General features: G+C 28.1%; 1 protein-coding gene across 2 annotated transcripts in view; it reads left to right on the top strand.

Annotated features, from left to right (window-relative positions):
* Nucleotides 1-6,382: 6,382 nt before the first annotated feature.
* The window catches only part of LOC129957226 (putative sodium-dependent multivitamin transporter), a 57,856-nt gene continuing 43,904 nt past the window's right edge, over nt 6,383-20,334 (top strand). The window contains exon 1 of one of the 2 annotated variants that reach the window (XM_056069461.1): nt 6,383-6,685. The gene's annotated coding sequence lies outside the window, so the exon portion shown is untranslated. Of the gene's footprint in view, nt 6,742-20,334 lie in introns of both variants that reach the window. The other variant, XM_056069458.1, reaches the window with a different exon arrangement.

Below are 20,334 nucleotides of genomic sequence, written 5' to 3'. Positions count from 1 at the left end.
ATCTGGACGTGCTTCACATACACTTTAAACTACATGAATCAAACTCTCTGATGAAATGATCAAGATTAGCGTCGGGGTTTCCCAAATTATCCTTGCTATTCAAAACTACGAGCTTTCTAGAAAACTACCAGTTTTCTTAAACTTCAAACTATAGCTTGCAGAGCATTTTCAATTCTTAAAACTAAAATAATACTCCAAGCAATTAAAATTCCATCGGCTTGTTTATTCTTTCCACGTATCTTACAAGCATTGCCAGATTCCAGAAGGTTTACAATTGATCATCAGCTATTATACAAAAAATAAACGAAATAATATTAACAATAATTATTATGTTTATCAAAGAAAAAATCGTTTTCTTTTACTTTTTTAATAATATTTTAACAAAATAAAAATGGTAGCAGTTATAAAATGTCTGAAAAGGAATCGTCTGCTAAATGTCTATTAAAAGATTTAGATTATTATATTTACCGAGCCCATACTAGATTAATCTCGGCTTAATTCTAAACTCTTAATCAATTTGTTTTCTCTGTGATCTAAATAGATGATGCATTACATTTTTGGAATGCACTGTCCTATTAATTAAATCATATTTAAATTAAAGCATGAAGTATTTATCTATTTTTGTGTTGAATTATAGCTTCTCTGAATGGTTTAACAGTTATAATATTTGGATAAAAGATAATTCGAAGCATGTAAATTTCACAAACACAATGGTTAAAGGGTTACACACGGTACAAATGTAGTAAATCACGCCAACCAAAGTTAGCTTAGGGGAATAGTAGAGTTTATTTGACATTTTTGGAATTTATAGTTATGAAATTTTTTGAAAATGTGTACTAAAATATGAATGTACAATTTTATATTTTTACTAGACTATAAATGTTAAATATTTTTTTAAGAACCATTTTAAACTAACTGCATTGCTTTAAAAATATTTCAAAATTCTAAATTTTGAACATTTCAAACTGTTTTCAGCTTTCCATTTTTTAAATTAATTTTTTAGCACAATTTTTGAAAATATATTTGCCACTAAACTGATTATTATTTTGTAATTCCATTTAAAAGTTAATTTTCTGGAAATGCTTTTATGCGCAATACCTGAAATTTCATTAAGATTAGACTTATTTAAATTAAAATTGACTATTAAGTGTCTAAAAAAATCGAAACCTGAAATACATTCTCAGATTTATTTTAATGAATAAGGGAAATATTTTTTATTTAACCCTTTCTAGGGCCGTGGGAAGTATGCTTCCCACCGAATTTATCAATCTTTGTATGAATTTATGTAGGTTGGCATAAGTTCTGACAAATATTTTTAGAAAGACAGAAACTTAGATGCTTCAGTTCTTTATCTCACACAAAATGGTGTGTCTTGATTTGTTACTTAATTATTAATTAACCAAATTAATTGATTAATCAAATTAAATTTATCTAATGAGCTAAATGAATCCCTTTTCTTATTCTAATTTCAAGCCTAAAAATATTTTAACATAATATGACTAGAAAAAAATGGCCCTTTAAAGGGTTAAAATGTTAGTGAGTCAAGAATATTTTACTAAAGATGACTAATTTGATAGGGGGTCTGTATTAGAATTTAGCCTACTGTCAGAGAATCAGCAGCTTATTTATTGACTCAAAAAATAAAATATGATTCTTTACTCAATTCAGAGTATTTTAGCAATAGGAAGTACATGCGTATCTCTAACAGTTTAAAAATTTGCCAATGGGCCATATTAAAGACTATATCTCAAAACTATTAAAAAAAATTTTCTTGTAACACTATAATTTTACTTATATTCACAATTCGTTTGCAAGCAAGTCTGAAACTATTTTTGGGCGTATCTCGTAATTTTAAACCCTAGTCAGATGACGAGGACCATATCAGAGCTGGGGCCCTCTTTAGACTTCTGCACTATACCAACAGAAGGACGTAAGTCCATGGGTCAGATTTAACATGCACCAGGTCTCACATACGATGCAATAAGTGTACCAGGTCTCGCAATGGATGTTTAATGGAATCGTCTTTCAAACATGGAGTTCTCTTCCTCCAAGGCTGACGCCTCACCATTTGACCACCAAGGCTCTCTTGTAAAAATAAAAGAAGAAATTTAAAATATTCAAATGTTATAGTGTTTTAATTAAACTTTCTCATTCTATTTCTGGCACATGAATACTGAATGTATTCATTTCACATGTCAGAATGTTTTGTTTGTGTTTTTTTAATTTATGATAAAAATGTGAAGTAGTTGACCTTCAACTTCACCTTTTTTTAGCTTGCAGTATAAATTATCTCAACTAGTCACGTTTTATAAGTTTAAATCTTTCAACTTTAGATTGCATTGATAAATAAATGACCTTAAACTTCGCTGCACTGTTTTCTGTCATGTTGCTTCAAAAGAGCAGTCCAATGCATCATGTAATCAAACACGGTGTGTAAAAATATTTGAATTATAAACTTAATATTCGTAGCATGGTGATCGGTATTAACAGATTATTTTCTAATTTATTACTCTTTCTTTTATTTCTCTTTTCATTTTCTCGTCCCTATGACTCAAAATACATGATCGCGTTGCGTCTTTAGCCCCATGAATATATATATATATATATATATATATATATATATATATATATATATATATATATATATATATATATATATATATATATATATAATTATTATTATTATTATTAAAAATTTAATTAAAAATGAATTTCCTAGAAATTACTGTAATGTCAATTTTTTAATTAAACAAGGTATGGTTTGGGATTAATCCTTTGGCTTAAATAAAAATAGATCTTTCCTTGCATATTAGATCACTCAATAGATGACGCTGGGAGCCTACAATTTTTTACCTAATTTACCGTTAGTGTTTTTAAAAAGCGGGAATCACAATCGATAGCTTAAAATTTCCTTGACTGCTGATGGTAAGTCCTTGCCTTTTCGTTTTTCCTTTGAGCTCTTTTATGATATTTTTGTTTATATTGTTATTTTTGTTATTGTATTTTTACTTTGTAGTGGTTATTTTCTTCTAATTTGTTGTTTTGTATTTTCCTTTCTGTTAAAATGGTATATCTCTTGGGCCTAATTTTAGGGGATTTTCAGATCACGAGGAATCATTATTAGACCTTTGTCTGGATTTCCTTCACAGAAAAAAATCCCTTTCTTTGAATCTGTGCCTGAGGGTGACCCTTGAAAAAGTCTTCAGGCCGGATTCTTTTTTATTTGGTTTATTTGATTTTCCTATTAACTTGATTTTAATATTTTTGCATATATATATATTCGTCAAAACAAAATTGATTAACCAGCCTGAATGATCTCCCTAAATTTTCTAGCATGCTTTGTAATAAAGGTGTTTTATCTCATAGAACCTCTTGCTATGAAATACTAACGTTTGGCCTGCGTTTAGTATATTTTTACAGAATCTATCGTCCGATCCTTGGCGAGTTTTTTTGGCGATTATACCCAGGCGCAAATGGAATTTGTGTTTTAGACAAATTTTTTCCTATCGATTGGAACAACAATTTTACACACTTGTATCCTCAAAATCACATGCCAAATTTGATATATTTCAGTCATTGCCTTTTTGAGTTATTGCTTTTACATGTTTTTGAAAGTATAGACCGACAGACGTTCAAACCGTTTTTGAATTTGGCTCAACATTTAAGAAATGCCAACACTATACATGTTAAATCCATTTGTCTAATTTTGTCTATCAAACTCTTTTCGTTTTGTAGTTATCGTGTTAAATTTTATTCTGATAGCCGGACAGACTTTTTCTGAACTGATTTAGCCTAAAAATTGATAGAAATCTACAAACTTGATCTGAAGACCGCATACCAATTTTCAGCTGTCTAGCTCAAAGCGTTTTTGAGATATATTTGTCACAGACAGGCAGAAAATGTCTGTTTTTTCGAATTCAGTGAGGTCTAAAACCTCATGTTGCGTCAAAATCTCGAGTTCAAATTTTTGGACGAATTCTATACTTCGTATACGAGAAAGTGAAAAAAAGCCCTTAAAAAAAAGAAACCTCAGCCCTCCAGCAGACGATCCACGTATACCAACATCACACGTGTTTCTCATGTACACTATTAAAAAATATAATTTTCAAAAAGTTAGTTGTTAAAATTACTAATAATTTAGTAAAGGTTAATGAGTATACTTATTATAAATAATTTTTATTTAAAAGGGAATGGAAAGAATATAACCATAAAACACAAGTTCAATTTTGTTTGAAGGGGAAAAAATCATAAAAGGCGGGAGTCAGATTATTGCAAGATTAAGAGGTATGATAACAGCTTTTCTTTCTGCGTGTCACTCTTTGCCGAAGTACAATCGTTGAAACGTTCTAGTCTCGCGATTCTGAAACGAAGAATAATTTATATTATATACATATTAATGTGATGCTTATAATTCGTAAAAATTTCGGAATATCTGAAATTCTTCCGTGTATATAAGGAAGTGAATTTTTCAAAATTAAATTATGATTTTAAAGATAAAGTTAAAATATTCACCACATCGAATATTTATCATTGTTGTTTATAATGGCACTTACCATGGACAATCTCGCTGACGAAGTCAGCAATTTTAGGCCAATGGAGCATCTCTTGTTTTAGTAGCGCCAACTAGGCCCAAGAGTACGTCTTAGCTACTCACGAATCACATTCGCTTGCACAACCCCTTTTTACAAGGGGGCACATTCACACATCTCACAGATAGAACAGACGAAGAACAACAATGCCCGAACCGCGACTCAAACACAGGACGCCCAGGTCATGGGGAAGACGTGCTACCACTATGCCAGGACGCCGGCATATTTATCATTAATCTCTTCTACCCAATTAATCTCTATAATAATACTTCTTCAAAGCTCATTGCATTTTTTATGTAGAAGATTTGTATGGAAGTTCATCATCATATTACATACTGTCGGTTAGAATTCGATTTGTATGGAAGTCGTCATCGTATTACAAACCATCGGTTAGAGTTCGGTTTGTATGGAAACCATCATCGTATTACAAACCATCGGTTAGAATTCGATTTGTATGGAAGTCGTCATCGTATTACAAACCATCGGTTAGAGTTCGGTTTGTATGGAAACCATCATCGTATTACAAACCATCGGTTAGAATTCGGTTTGTATGGAAGTCGTCGTCGTATTATAAACCATCGGCTTGAATTCGGTTTGTATGAAAATCATAATCGTATTACAAACTATCGGTCAAAGTTCGGTTTGTATGGAAGTCATCATAGTATTACAAACCATCGGCTAGAGTTCGATGCTTTGAAGAATTTATGATTTTTCTTTTCAACTAATCAGGACCCAAACATAATGGATGCAAAAAGAAATTGCGATTGTAGTTATTAAGAAGCCGTAACAAATAATTACGATAGCAGTAGTGCACGTACAGTTTAAAGATTTTTTATTTCATCAATTAGTAGTAATTTATACGAATTGCAATCGTTATTAAAAGACACAGTCGACTAGATGATACATCTGGGCCGCATGAATTAGTAGTAATTTATACGAATTCTGATCGTTATTAAAAGACACAACCGACTAGATGATTCATCTGGGCCGCATCAATTAGTAATAATTTGTACGATTTTGTGATCCTTATTAAAAGACACAGCCGACTAGATGATTCATCTGGGCGCATCGATTAGTAATAATTTATGCGATTCGTGATCCTTATTAAACGACACAGCCGACTAGATGATTCATCTGGGCGCATCAATTAGTAATAATTCATGCGATTTGTAATCCTTATTAAAAGACACAACCGATTAGATGATTCATCTGGGCCGCATCAATTAGCAGTAATTTATACGAATTGCGATTGTTATTAAAAGACACAGCCAACTAGATGATTCATCTGGGCCGCATCAATTAGTAATAATTTATACGAATTATGATCGTTATTAAAAGACACAGCTTGGGCAGACAAATATTTGGAAGTGCGCTGTCAGTTGTGGGTATATACATGTACACGAAACTATGTTGATGTCGAAATTTATTAGTAAAGGGTGAAATTCAGATAAAATCTTTGAAAGAGTAGTACAGTTTAAAAAACTAAAACCTAGATGGTAAAGGATTGAGAATTGCTGCCTGAAGGTAATATCCTTGGTCTTTCAACTTTACTACAGTATTTTTGCCATATTTCATTTTTAGTCAAAACAAGCATTAATAGCACATTTACTGTGTGACTTAAAAATAAATTTGAAATGCCTTTCGGATACTTTCACCCTCCTTCTACTAAAAACACTGAAGCACCAATAAAAAATATTGTGTTTACTTTTGGTCTGTTTCTACGTAGGTGAGTTCGTCCTCCCTTCATCTTGCACCAACAAGTCAAGATGCATCAGTGTCATCCTCATCAAGTGTCTAAAACTTTTAGACGAACGGTTCATTTTTACAGAATTAAGGAGCCAGTATAAATACAGCGATGATGCGTTTTTCAATAAACTTCAAATTTGCTTTTTTGCACCTCGTTTGCCCTTGAATTTTCAAAACATTGATATCCTCTTTGCTGATGGTCTACTATATATATGAAACTTGTCACAAGACTCGCGTGAACATCCTTGATAAATTATCCTCTAGTGCGTCATTTCCAACTATTCTTGTCATGAAAAAAAAAGTGGTTAAAGGCGTAAGCAACCGACAGAAAAATCCATAAGTAGTTCGGCGTAAGTATAATAAACGTCTAAAAATTCATCTTTAACCATAACGGGTAAATTTATTTGTAAGTATTCTTCATAAAATTCAGTATTCTTTGCTTTATTTTTGCAGATTTTTTTTTGCTTATATTTATTATTTATGAAAAATGATATTTTCAGATGCTATGTGTAGATATTTATATATAAAGATTAATGCTTATTGCATGTCCTTTATCAAATCCATAGATATAAATATATCAGAAGCGTTCGTCAAAATAAGAATATCACTGTCAACTTTTCAACGTCTTGAAGTTAATTAAGATATGTTAATCGAAAATTAAGCATTTTTTAAGTATATTTCAACAATATCTTTATAAATATTAACACATAAAAATTATTTTTACACCAACTTAAAACATTAAAAAAAATGGCATTTTGATTATATAATTTTAGTTTTCGTGTGATTTTATATTCCAATTTTTTTAAAAATTAAAAACTACTTTGATATACAATCTAAAATAATGCTTTTATTTTAAGATGAAATTCAAACATTATTCCACCAATTGCTTTATTAATATTTAATTAATACTTTACTAATATTAAAATTAAGCGATTAAAAAATTGTTTTTCTTTTAAAATTTTAATTCTGAAGTAAAATGTTCACTTTCACTTTTATTTTGTAGAATTCGCTTGATTTCCAAACTGTTGATTTGCATACTTAGTAATTTATAGCATTTCTATAAAATTCATTATTTTTCAATCTCATTAAATAAGAAAGTGCAATTTTAAATAAATCACATTTAGTTTAACTGTAAAGAAAGCATGTATTCCGTGAGAACAAGCTGGTTGCCAAAGGCAATTAGTAATATATATTTAATAAATTTTTATTTTTCTTTATTAATTCTTAATGGTTCAATTTTTTTTCCGTCTAACATTTCAAACAATAAATTATAGAATTCAGCTTTATTTCATTTTAGCGATGATCAAATTTAGAGCTTATTTCCAGTTTTCACAGAATTGTTAATTTAAAAAAAAAATGAATCTAAGAAAATTTCAGTTTTTAAACATTTAAAAAGTTCTTTTAACACAATATATCATTATTTGTATGCAATATTTCCAAATAAATCCAAATAGTTTCACATCTAAGTAAAATGTTAAACAATAACATAGCCTGCAAAATCGTTTGGAAAATATACATTATTTCTACAATGATCAAAAATCAATAGAGTTAAAAAAATTTGAAATGTATATAAAAATTAATTTTGAAAAATCATACAAAAGCTGTTGGAATTAATTTTTCTAAATTACTTACAATACTTTATTGAATAATTTTTGTACAAATATCTCTGTGACAAATTTTGTAATTTCATATTTTCCAGTTGTGATAAAGAATTTTGAAATCCGTCTCTTTATCTGTCAGCCAAGACTTGACAGCATATCTAAATTAAATTAATATTCTTTAAAATATTCAAATCTTTATTTTTGAGAAAATGCAACTTTGTAACCTGATAATATTTATAAGCTGCATTGAACAGTTTAGAATAATACAGCACGAATTATACAGAGAATAATGGTGAACAATAATAGAATAATACAAAGCGTTACCAATGGCAACCATTTCCCGCGCAAGAGGAATATTCTGATGAATGGAATTCGTTATCATGAACTTTCTTCTTGTAAATAAATCGTTTTATTTCTTTCGCTTATTTTATAGCTCATGTTGAGAGATAATAACACTCGTTTCTGACTCCTTGTTTGATACTTGTATATTTTTAATGTATGTTGTATAATATTTGATACTTGTTGAGTATCAACTAGCCAAATACTTTTTGAATATTTTATGATGATTCATACGGCATACATGATGCAGAAAGACTTTACAAGTTCTACAGGTCAGATTTTTGGACTTAGCTTTATCAAATTTGAAACGTAGTTTACTTCTAGGATAGTAGATGACCAATAAATTTTTTTTAGGAAGCGTTTAATGGATTTTTAATTAATCAGAATTTAAACTTTTCCCTCTAAATCGACTACGCATATTACTGTACATACATATTTTTGTGCCACTTTAAAGCTCAAAAACTTAGCTTTTCAGTAATATCAATTTTAAATCCTAGTAATGCTTTTTTAAATAAATTCTTAAAGATATTTTTTTAATATATTTTACAGCACTTTACATTCTTTTACTTAGATTTATAGTCGTCATACATATTGTGATAGTGTTAAATGCTTTGATGATGTATGCGCTATTGTACAATTAATAGTAAATTTTAAAAATTAAATAAGAGTAAACGAATGAGATCTAAAACATAACCATGCTACGATGTTTTGCATTACAGGTCTGAATTTCCTTTTATTTTCATTCCATGTTTTGTGAAATTTTGATTTAATTTATTTTTTATTATTAAAATATATAATTAGTAATTATTTATTTTTATTATTACCTATGCAAATCGTTGTTTAAAAACTCTTTAGTTATTAAATCTTAAGCTTTTTTTGTTTATAATTCAAGCTTATAATGTTTGCAGTTTTTCTTTATAATTCAAATGAGTCTGTTTACGTTTTCTGTACATTAGAAGTCTTCTTCAAATAGGCATCCTTAATAAAAATAAGAAGCCAAAATATTCATTTAAAAGTCGCTTACATATTTTAAGTAATTTTCATGATGTCGTAGAGGAAATTCGCATATGGAATCTTAATAATTTCTTAACGTAATAAGATATACGTACCTGATGTATATGATGCCCATGACCTTGGATCTTGACCTTTGCCTCATGTACGTAGAATTCTTCTAACTCATTATAAAGTCAGCCTTGAAAAAAATAAAATAAACAAAAGCAACAATATCGATTTTTTTAAAAAATAAAAATTTATTTTAAGGCAAGCATCCGAAATAAACAGGATTTCATACATAACTAACTGTTGATAAGATTTGAGTTTTGTCATTTGTATTTTAAACTTTTTAATTGCACTGAAGATTTCCTTTAGTATTAAAGTATTATTAAGGTAAGTTTTAGTTTTTTGTCTATTAAACTTTGATTTGCTTTAGATATTATTTGTCTTTTAAGTATCTTTTTTTTTCTTAAGTAGGAAGTCCATTTTACGTGATAATTTCAAATTTTTTGTATTCGAATTCTTAAAAAAAAACGACTAATTTTTAAGAATAATTGAAAATTGAAAGTGAATGGCAAATTGTGGTGTTACCATTACTTTATTGTGTACTTCGCCAATTTCCTCTTAGAATCAGAATCTAGAATTCATTTTTCATATTTCTAAGAAAAATTTCGTTCCTGTGAGAAATAATTATATATTTTCTTCATTATTATTAGAATTTAAATTTTGTGCTTATTATTAATTTTAAACTCATATCTACTACTTAATTAATATAATAGTGTGTGTTTTTATATATCAGAATCCTTCGTATTTGAATGGACTTACGCCAAAGATTTATTGCCTTTTTCAAAAATTTATTATATATTTAGTTTAATTTAAATCATTTGCTGACTTTTTAATTTTATGTGCTTACTAATGTATCAGAAAAATATTTATGGTCAAAATTTTTAGAAACTCAAAGTAAAATTTAGATCAGAGATTAAAACAGATACTAAATACTTCTGATATTTCATTCCTTTGCTATACATACAAATAGATCTAAACTAAAATTGATTTTCAGATGAAAAGAAATTTCCCCATATTATCAGAATGAATTATCACAGGCTATAATGAAACTATATCAAGATGAATTATCGACCAAACTTGTTAAACTGAAAAACTTTTAAAAAAATTTTTAGGGATTTTATGTCTCACGAAAATATTTGTTTCTTTTCTGGTAAAGTCCTAAAATTATATATTATATATTCTTTAAGAAGATAATCTCAAAATACTAAATAAAAGAATAATTTGATTACGCTAATGTGAAGTAGTTTTTCTTCTGAACATGAACATCTAGAAAGGCAATATGGTGTTATAAAATTTTAACTTTCTTCAATCATTAATATGAATAGAAAATGGGGGCAATATTATCAGTGTATAATGTGACTGCTATTAATATGCTTAGCATTCCACTCAAGGGCACCTTAAATATAAGATGAGAAGCTGTCAGAAGGGTGGTTGATTCTTGCTCCCATGGAGTATATAGGCTATAATAATGATAAGTGATTGAGTTTCTTTCACCCCAATGACAGGACGTACATCTTCTACGGCAGAAGTTGTACAGCAGTAGATGGTGGCCCTTGCGACAAAATTTTAGTTTCTGCCACCGTTCTCTAACAGAGATTTTCCTTCAGTTTAATTTAGGTGTTGAGGCAAACAAGGGTAACCTTTTTGTAATTAAATAGCTCAAAACTTTCATGGACCATCTAGAAAATATTTTAAAGACATTTACGGTGAAAACGGCCTATTATTAATGATATATTAGGTCAGAGAAACAGAATGTTCACAATCCATCACTTCGAAAACAATCCAATACAAACAGAAAAATTTGTAAAAGTTGGGAGAATCGAAAGGCTGCAGAAGAAATCAAACGAGATGATCTCCTATCGAATTTCTCATATACTTAGACAATCAGAACCTTTGTTTTATAGTCTATTTTCCTTCTATCCTTCTCTGCATCCCCTGAATGTAAAGCGGGGCTGGAATAAGATGACGGGGGTAGGAGGCAACAAATATTCAAAGGTGGCGGCAGTCATAAATGAGAGTTCCTGTCTTCTGTTTTAGTGTTAACGTGTTCTATTTATATAAGCAAAAAAAAAAAAAAAAAAAAAATCCCATCGATGAATTTTATTACAATTTTGACTTGAATCTATAAATTTGATGTTAAGATTGCATACCAAATTTCTTCTTTCTAGCTTAATTGTTTTTCCGTTATCGTTTTCAAACGGACATGACATACTTCAAAAATGTGTTTTTCGGACTCATAGAAGTGAAATTTCAGATTTGTAAAAATCTCGCAATTGGTTTTTTTAATGGTTACAGAATTTTTTTTTCATATACGAGTGAATAAAAATATACTTGTTTTCACGAATCGATAAATTTTTTATAAACTATAAAAATTTTAACAGAATAAAAAAAGATTATTAAGGGAAATTTTATATTCTTTCTGAATTTCGAGTTGGAATAAATTTCATTCATATAGATCTCAATTCAATATATTATTAGTTAAATTATTTTTTTCCATTTATGAATAATCTCGGGGTACGAAATGAAAGTAATGCGGGTGTACAAATTCTCAAACATGGAAAGTTTTCTTCTGAAAAATTTCCTCAATTTTGGGCACTAATCTGAATGCAAAGAATTTAAGAAAAAAAAAATTATATGAAAATATTATATCGCCCTTTTTTTTTTTTAAACCTCGAAGCTAAATAAAATAAAAATAAAGAAATTAAGAAACTTCGAAACGTTGAACACATTTTTTCTGAATTTGACGACATAAAGTACTAAAAAAAATGGGAATAAATCTTGAATTAAAAAGAATTTAATGAGTCACATGAAAAGTGAATAATATGAAGAAAAAAATAAAATATGCATACTTAGTCTTAACTTAAAGTAATAACCACAAGCGATATTTCAGAATTTTTTATTTTTTGTAAATCGAAGCTACCAAGCTACCCCTTATCATTCAATGAAAGGAAAAGTGAAACTCTTTTCAACAAAAAAAAAGGGGGGGGGGATTTGATAATGGATATGTGAAACTTTTTCATTTTTTATTTTTATCTGCTGCCATCATTAGTACGCTTTTAATCTGCAAAGAAATCATAAAAAAAGTGACGTAAGGTATTGTTATCTCTTTAAGTAGAATACAGACTGTTTTCAATCATAGCACAAAAATATTTAGAAAATTTGTTCACCTACATCGAAGTCTTGTTTAAATGTTCTTATTTAAAAGTTCTAGGTTTTATATATAAAAAACATACAACGCAGCCCTTTTTAAGGCCAATAATTAAGTTATATACAATATGATAACAGAAAACAATTAAAAATCAAATTATTCAAGTTTAACAATGATATACTCAAAAGTTTTACTTTAAAAAATTCAAATAAAAAAAACAGAACTTCATTTAGAAAATGCCATTAAATATTATAAAAATTCATTTATACAAAATGAAAGCAATTTTAATTTATAATATGCACATATTAGACACTGGTTTTACTTAAATTATACATTTAATCTAATGAAGATTCTAAATTCATTTTAACATGAGAATGAAACAGGGAAAGAATAAAATCAAAATATTAACTTTGTTAGTATTTTGAATATATGAAAATAAAAATTGCTAAATGGGGAGGAATTATAATTAATATTCGAATATCTTATAAATAGATATTTTTAATTTAATAACTAAATATTTTTATTCTATTTATTTTTATTTAACCTTTTAGTATCTTCAACTATTATTGAACAAATTATATTTTAATTTAAAAATTTAAGTCCGAATATCCACGAACCAATTTCTATAATCTTAAAATTGACAGAAGCGAATTTCGGACGAAAATTTATCTCTATTTCTTTTATATTTAATAAAAAAAATTTCTTGGCAACCAAACAGAAACGAGTTGAGCAACCATAATAAAGCTGTTAAAGTATATAATCATTCTACGGAATCTTTAAATGACGTCACTTAAGAACATAATCGGATTTGAAATTCGTTTTTGAGGCAATAAGATTTCCTAATTCTTTATTTAAACAACAAATAACTTGTTTCGAGCAATGAATTCAAATCCAATTTTTTTAAACGTAATAAAACGGAAGTTGAAAACTAAATGCTGTGCAATTTTTTTCTGGAAAATATTGTGTCTAAAGAATCTTCTGAGTTTAAGTAAGACGAATAATTTATACTAAGGGACCATAAAATTAATAGTTGTTGTTAACAAGTATTTGATAAAGTAAGACAAAAATGCGTTATAAAATATTTAGGTAATTTAAATTAAAACTATTTAGTAATAATAATATCGGTTTTATTTACTCTTATTGGTTTTCGTTTTACTTTTTAAGTTTGGCAATGGTTGTATATAAGTTTTTAAAAAAATCGTTTGGCTTCTCTTTTTATCTTTCATATCTTCGTTTTAAAATTTGGTTATAATCACAAAGAAAGAGATCTATGTGGTTAGAATTATGATTGCTGTTTAGAGAGATTAGTTCTTCTAAAGTCAGCCATATTTGTTTTCTATGCAGATTCAACTATAGTTCAAATGCAAGTGACTTTATCGTTATTTATATGCTGTTTGTAGTTCTGTGTGTTATCTAAAAATAAGGAAATTTCTTGAATTTTATGAAGCGTTTCTTACAAAACATTTTTTATTAGAAAGGCAAAGTAATTTTGGTTGAATATAAAGAAGACAATTAAAGAGGGGCAAAAAACTAGACCGAGTTTTAAATTTTCAACTGATATTTGGGATCCATTTTATAACTGAACAAAAAAAAAATATCGCAACGATAATGGAATTATTTGCCCTGATGTCATAATCATTTGACAAGTATAACACCTGATGAAAGTCGCGTTTTGCTTGATTTCGAGAAATTAATGTGCCGCAATGAATTATTAAAAAAATGTAGGATCCAAATTTAACATGTGAATATTAATTTAATTTGTGCATTGGTTGCAATTTTAAACATTTTTTCTTTTTTCAAGCGACTTACACTGCTGTAATTTCATGAAGTTATAAGCCTCTATTAAGGGAATTTTAATTGACACATTTTGTATTAGTACATCTAATTTAAGAAATCATAAGAAATGTTTTCAGAATTACGGCAAATAATTTAACATTGTTTCAAGCGAAATAATATTTAATTGATATATTAGTAGAATTTATTTCTGATTAAATTTGTATTCAAGTATAAAATAATTATAAAGTTTAAAATTTCGACTTTATTACACTTTTCTTTTTTTATTTCTTGTGCCTGAACTAGCTTTCTAAAGTATTAATAAAAAATATTTTTAAATATTAAACGAGTTATTTGAACTAAAATAATATACATAGTAATCTCTACTAATAATAAAGATGAATCTCTCTCTCTCGCTATGTGTATGTTGGTACTCTACAGATTAGACTGTTTGACTTACAGCTGCTAAATTTAGTATGCAAATACTTTGGAGAATGAGAATGTGCACTTTGAAGCGATTTTTTGAAATTTAAATTTAGAATTAGAAATTAAATTGAATTTTGGCCCTTTTTGCGATACAATAATATTCAAAAATATTATTGTACAAAAAAATTTCACACTGTTTTAAAATTTTAAAAATTGTCTTTTTAATGCTACGAATCTAATAATAATCGAATTTAATACTACAAATCTAATTTTTCCCGAAATTTGGAATTAAAAATACATACATACATATATATCTGTTTTATTATATATTTAAATATATCTTTATTTCTGTAACTACTTTATTCTAATATACGGTAATTACTTTATTCAAAATAGGTTATGTGGTTGCCCTGAAACACAACCTCGTTTCGTTTAAAATTTAGTGCGTGATTTCCCCCCATTGTTTAAAGGTTAAAAAAAAAAGGATTTTGCTAAATGTCGTGTAGTTTACAAGACAAATAAAAAAAGTGACATTGCAATACCGCCAAAATTAGAAAAATAAATGAGTCTCGCATCTGCGTTTTTAATAGCGCCATAAGTCATATGCCCGATCTAGATTTGAAAGATTTATGTGCACTATGAACAGAACATATGATAGGTAAAATTATAAAATTTTAATAACAAAGAATTGAACGGAATCACGGACATGAAATTATGTCTAAACGATTTAATTAAAATTAAATATAACCATATCTCTTACGCATTAAGGCTATTGTATGATTGAAATTTCTTTATTCATTTTTTATGTTATACATATATTTGAAGCTTCATAACAGTAAATAAAATCATCATCTGATTGTATGATACTGATCTATTACACTGGAATTTATATTTGATAAGAGATTTCAAAATATTTTTTATCAATTTAAATTCTTATAATCTTATCTTTTTAATATTTTTTGTAATATTATATTTAAAATGATAGTTAATTTTTTGCCATATCATTTTTAAATAACTTTTCCGTAAAGCTTTAATTCAGTTATATAATTATTTGTATAAGAACTATAATATGTAAATTTGCGAAAACAAAGGGAAAAAATAATTTTCTTAAAAAAAAAACATTACAATGTGCATTGTAATATGAGAAAACTATTGTGTTGACATTACTTTTTGAAATCCTGGAAGTGATGTTGGTTTTATAGACCTGAATCTATTTGTATTATCTTAGTTTTATAGTTTTTGTATTACTGTATTGTTATTTTAATATTACTTATTAAATCTGTTAGTATTGCTTAATTTTGAAATATTAGAAGAGTCGATTCGTTTTAAATATAAAAATTTTCTTACCATTTTCTGCAAAGAAAGAATGAGAAATTTATACCATAGAATACTGATATTGGATACAATTTTGTGATTTCACTTGCATTATAAAAATTATTTTAATTTGAAATTCTAATGAAAAAAAAAAGACTACTCAAAATGAAAATATTAATATAAAGATTTTACGAAAATAATAGATTTAATATAATTATGAAGATAACTGAATTATTACAGTTTCCATTCTAGAAAATTAATTATCATGAAACAATGTTATAGTTGGACTCAGTTAGACAATCAAAAAGAAAATTAGCATTCATTACGTTGATTTCAAACTCGCTATTTTAAAATATATTTAAATGTTATTTTCTACAGAAAATTTAACGAATTTGACTTTTTGAGCAACAAATTTCTTGGGATATAATAATTAATTTTGCAACAATATGCCGCATTTGAATTTCCTTATTATATTTTGTGAAAAATTTGACATTAAAATGTATATTTTGGATTTGGTTAACAATAGCGTACTTATGATACAATAGTAAAATATCGCTTATCGCTCTTTCATAACACACACACACACACAAAAAAAAAAAAAACGATAGTTAATAAATACCATTTTAGGATTTCAATCGAATATTATTCTTAACAATTTGGGATTTTTCTAACTATATAATGTGAATAATAATTTGCGTGCGTTCTGGTGTATCATGTGTCAGAGAAACTCGGATATTGTGCAACTATATTGTATCCTGGGTTGCAATTGGCTTTACGATACGAGTAAACGCAATAAATGTTTGTTTAACCCATTTTTTAGTCACTATTTCGTCCAAATATTTTTCTTTTTTGGAAATGGCATTTTCTAAAGCTGTTCAAATAAATTAAGATCGCTTTATTAAGAACTTATCCAGCTTGAAAACTTAGTTTTGATTCCGATGTTATTACATAAAAGCCCCTGAGTGGTAGAGTGATGATTGTGTACATTTATTACAGACTGATGATTCATCGTATTCCAGCTGCAAAGGATTTCTATTTGTTATTATTTTCTAGTATACAAAATTCATTTCGAGAAAGATCTATAATCGTAAACATTCTATTTTGAAAACTTTCTTTGTACGAAAGAAAAACTAGTAGAAGTGGTCTCCCAACACTTTCTCGCATACTCTCTAACAAAATTCTCACACCAGATAACATCTTACATGGCAATGGCGTACAATACATACGAAATATTAATTTTTCGCCTAAATTAAGCATGTTTTACTGAATCTATATCATCATCCTGGGCAAGTTATATGTCGAATAATTCCTCGCACGAGTTAATAGTATTCAAAAATCGAATTTTTGTTTTAGACACATTTTTCTCAACTGATTGGAAAAATAAATTTGACACAAAACTGCACATAAAATCACATATCAAAAATTTCATATATTTAAGCACTGCGTTTTTAAATTATTGCGTTTACATGTTCTTTTACATGTTTCATGTTTTAGACCTTTGTGAGTTCGAAAAACACTTTTTTGGACAATGTCTATCTGCCTGTAACAAAGATAACTAAAAAACGATTTGAGCTAAACGACTGAAATTTGGTTCATTATCTTTACACCAAATTTGCAGATTTCTGTCAAATTTGAAATATATTCAAAGGAAGTCCGTCTGTCCTGCTGTTCGAATTAACAAGATAATTACAAAATGAAGAAATCTAAATAAATAAAATTCGCTAGATGTACTTAACATCTATACTGTAGATACCTGCCAAACTTTGAGCTAAATCCAACAGCGGGATAATTGTCTATTGGATTGTATTTTCAGAAAGCAGTAAAAGTGACGATTTAAAAATACAGTGCTTAAATAAATGAAATTTGGTATGTAATGTTGTGACTACAAGTGTAGTTTTATGTCACATTTTTGTTTCAATTAGCTGAGAAAAAAATGTCTAAATCGCAAATTCGATTTTTGGATTCTATTAATGCATGCCAAGGATGAATCGCCAAATAACTCGCCAAGGATAACACGATAAATTCAGTAAAATTGCTAAATCAAAGCCAAAAGTTGATATTTCGTAACGATTGTACGCCAATGGCATGTAAAGTTTTCTTTGGCATGCAAAATTTTTTCGGAGATCACTCCCGCTTGTTGTTATCGTTGTCATATATTTAAAAATATCTTTATTTTAAAAATAATATGAAGTAAGAAAAATGAAGCTTAAAGCATTATCATAATATCTTTCGGACTAGACTTTCGAGTTTTCTGTAATTTTTAAAAACATATTCATGAATTGTGAGTTTGTTTTGGATCTTTAAATCGTGAAACCAAGCTTATATTCAGAATAGTGGCAGTGAGTTTATTATTCTTAGTCAAATCTGGTATTCAAATACAACACGTTTTGATTCCGATATCTCAATAAAAACTAAATTTATTGAATCATCTTCATTTTTATACTTTTCACCACTTTTATGAATAATTCTATATCAACCACTAAACCGAATTCTAATTATGTACACAAACTAAAGGAAATAAATGGATAAAAAAAATGGCATTGGAAAACTTGTTACGTCGGAAACAGTTGCTAATGAGAACTTTAACAGTTCAGGGTTGATATTAATATCTGCATATTTCTATTCTAACAAAAATTTCGCCAATTAATCAGTGTCGGTTATTTTAGAACTATATAAATGAATTTTTTGTGGAAAATCCTTCCAGCCTTTGACTATTAGGTCATTTGATTGAAAACACAAGATTATTCATTTAGTTAGTAAAGATTTTATTCTAAAATAGATATTGTGATATCAGCTTCATCAAGCTTTGTATAAATGAAATACAAATGTTTTCTTTTATATTCAAGTTACCTGAAAAATTGAAAAATGTTTAGGAAAAAAAAATGATAAAGAACAACACGCCATTTGTTTTTTTTTGGGGGGGGGGACGGGGGTTGGTGAGTGGAAGGCGGAAATGAAGAAATTAAAAAATACCAACTGAACTATGCATGAAAATGTGCAAACTCAAAAACGCAATAACTTAAATATATGAAATTTCATATATGATCTTTCGGCCACAAATGTAGCTCTTTGTCAAATTTTGTTTTAAATGGATAAAAAAAAAGGGGGGGGGGGAAGAGGGGTCTGAAATACATATTCGATTTTTTGATACTTTCGTAATAATTGAATTCTAACAAAACACTACTAAAAAAAGAAATCGCCATCACACGCTAATAGGCTCGTTTGTAACTATTGATTGTCAATTGCATGCGGTACATACATACCAATTTTCCTTACACTACAAAGCATACAACTCTCAAATGCCGACTCTGAAAATAAAACTCAGAGCATTCACGGTGTTCACAGCCTTGCCGAAAGTCCACAGTTTTATGTAGCGTTTGCTGTGCAATAGAACCTTATTAAAGAGTAAGCGAGAAAGTTTTAAAGAAATCACTTCCGTTAGTTATGCTCTCGTATACGTAGTATACAAAAAGAAGGTATTGTAATCCTTCAAAATTTTTCCTCGAGATCGTGTCGAATCTCTACGTTCGATTTCCGAGAATTCGAAAAATAAAATTTTGGAATCAACTCTGTCTGTCTCTCTGTTTTGAATACGATGATTCAAAAACGCATTGTGCTAAATCAATAAAATTTCATATGTAATCTGAACACGAAATTTTCAGAATTCTATCAAAATGTGGACGAAATCCATCAAAAGGAAGTCTGTCCGTCTGTCTATTTGTCCATACGTATATGAACACAATTCAGAAGTTAACCCTTTAAAGGGCCATTTTTTTCTAGTCACATTATGTTAAAATATTTTTAGGCTTGAAATTAGAATAAAAAAAGGGATTCATTTAGCTTATTAGACAAATTTAAGATTGATTAATTAATTAATTAATTTGGTTAATTAATAATTAAGTGACAAACCAAGACACATCATTTTGTGTGAGATAAAGAACTGAAGCATCTTAGTTTCTGTATTTCTAAAAAAAATGTGTCAGAATTTATGCCAACCTACATAATTTCATACAAAGATTGATAAATTTGGTGGAAAGCATACTTCCCATGGCCTTAGAAAGGGTTAAACAAAAGGCTGTATGGTTGAATACTGGTTTATCATTGTCTACATATCACATATGATATATAGTTTTAACACGAAATTTTCAGAATTCTATCAAAAGGAAGTCCGTCCGTCTGTCTACCTGTCCATACGTATATGAACACAGCTAACAACTCAAACAAAAAGCTATATGGTTGAATGCTTATAGAGATTTATTATCAGCATTTTATATGTTTTTAAATTTTAAACAAAAGTATAAAAAGGGAAAATCATTTGGTGTCTGTATATTCACATGTA

This window comes from Argiope bruennichi, chromosome 11 (assembly GCF_947563725.1).
Source record: "Argiope bruennichi chromosome 11, qqArgBrue1.1, whole genome shotgun sequence".
In the NCBI taxonomy this organism is placed as follows: Eukaryota; Metazoa; Arthropoda; class Arachnida; order Araneae; family Araneidae; genus Argiope; species Argiope bruennichi.
This window is presented reverse-complemented; position numbering and strand designations above follow the sequence as displayed.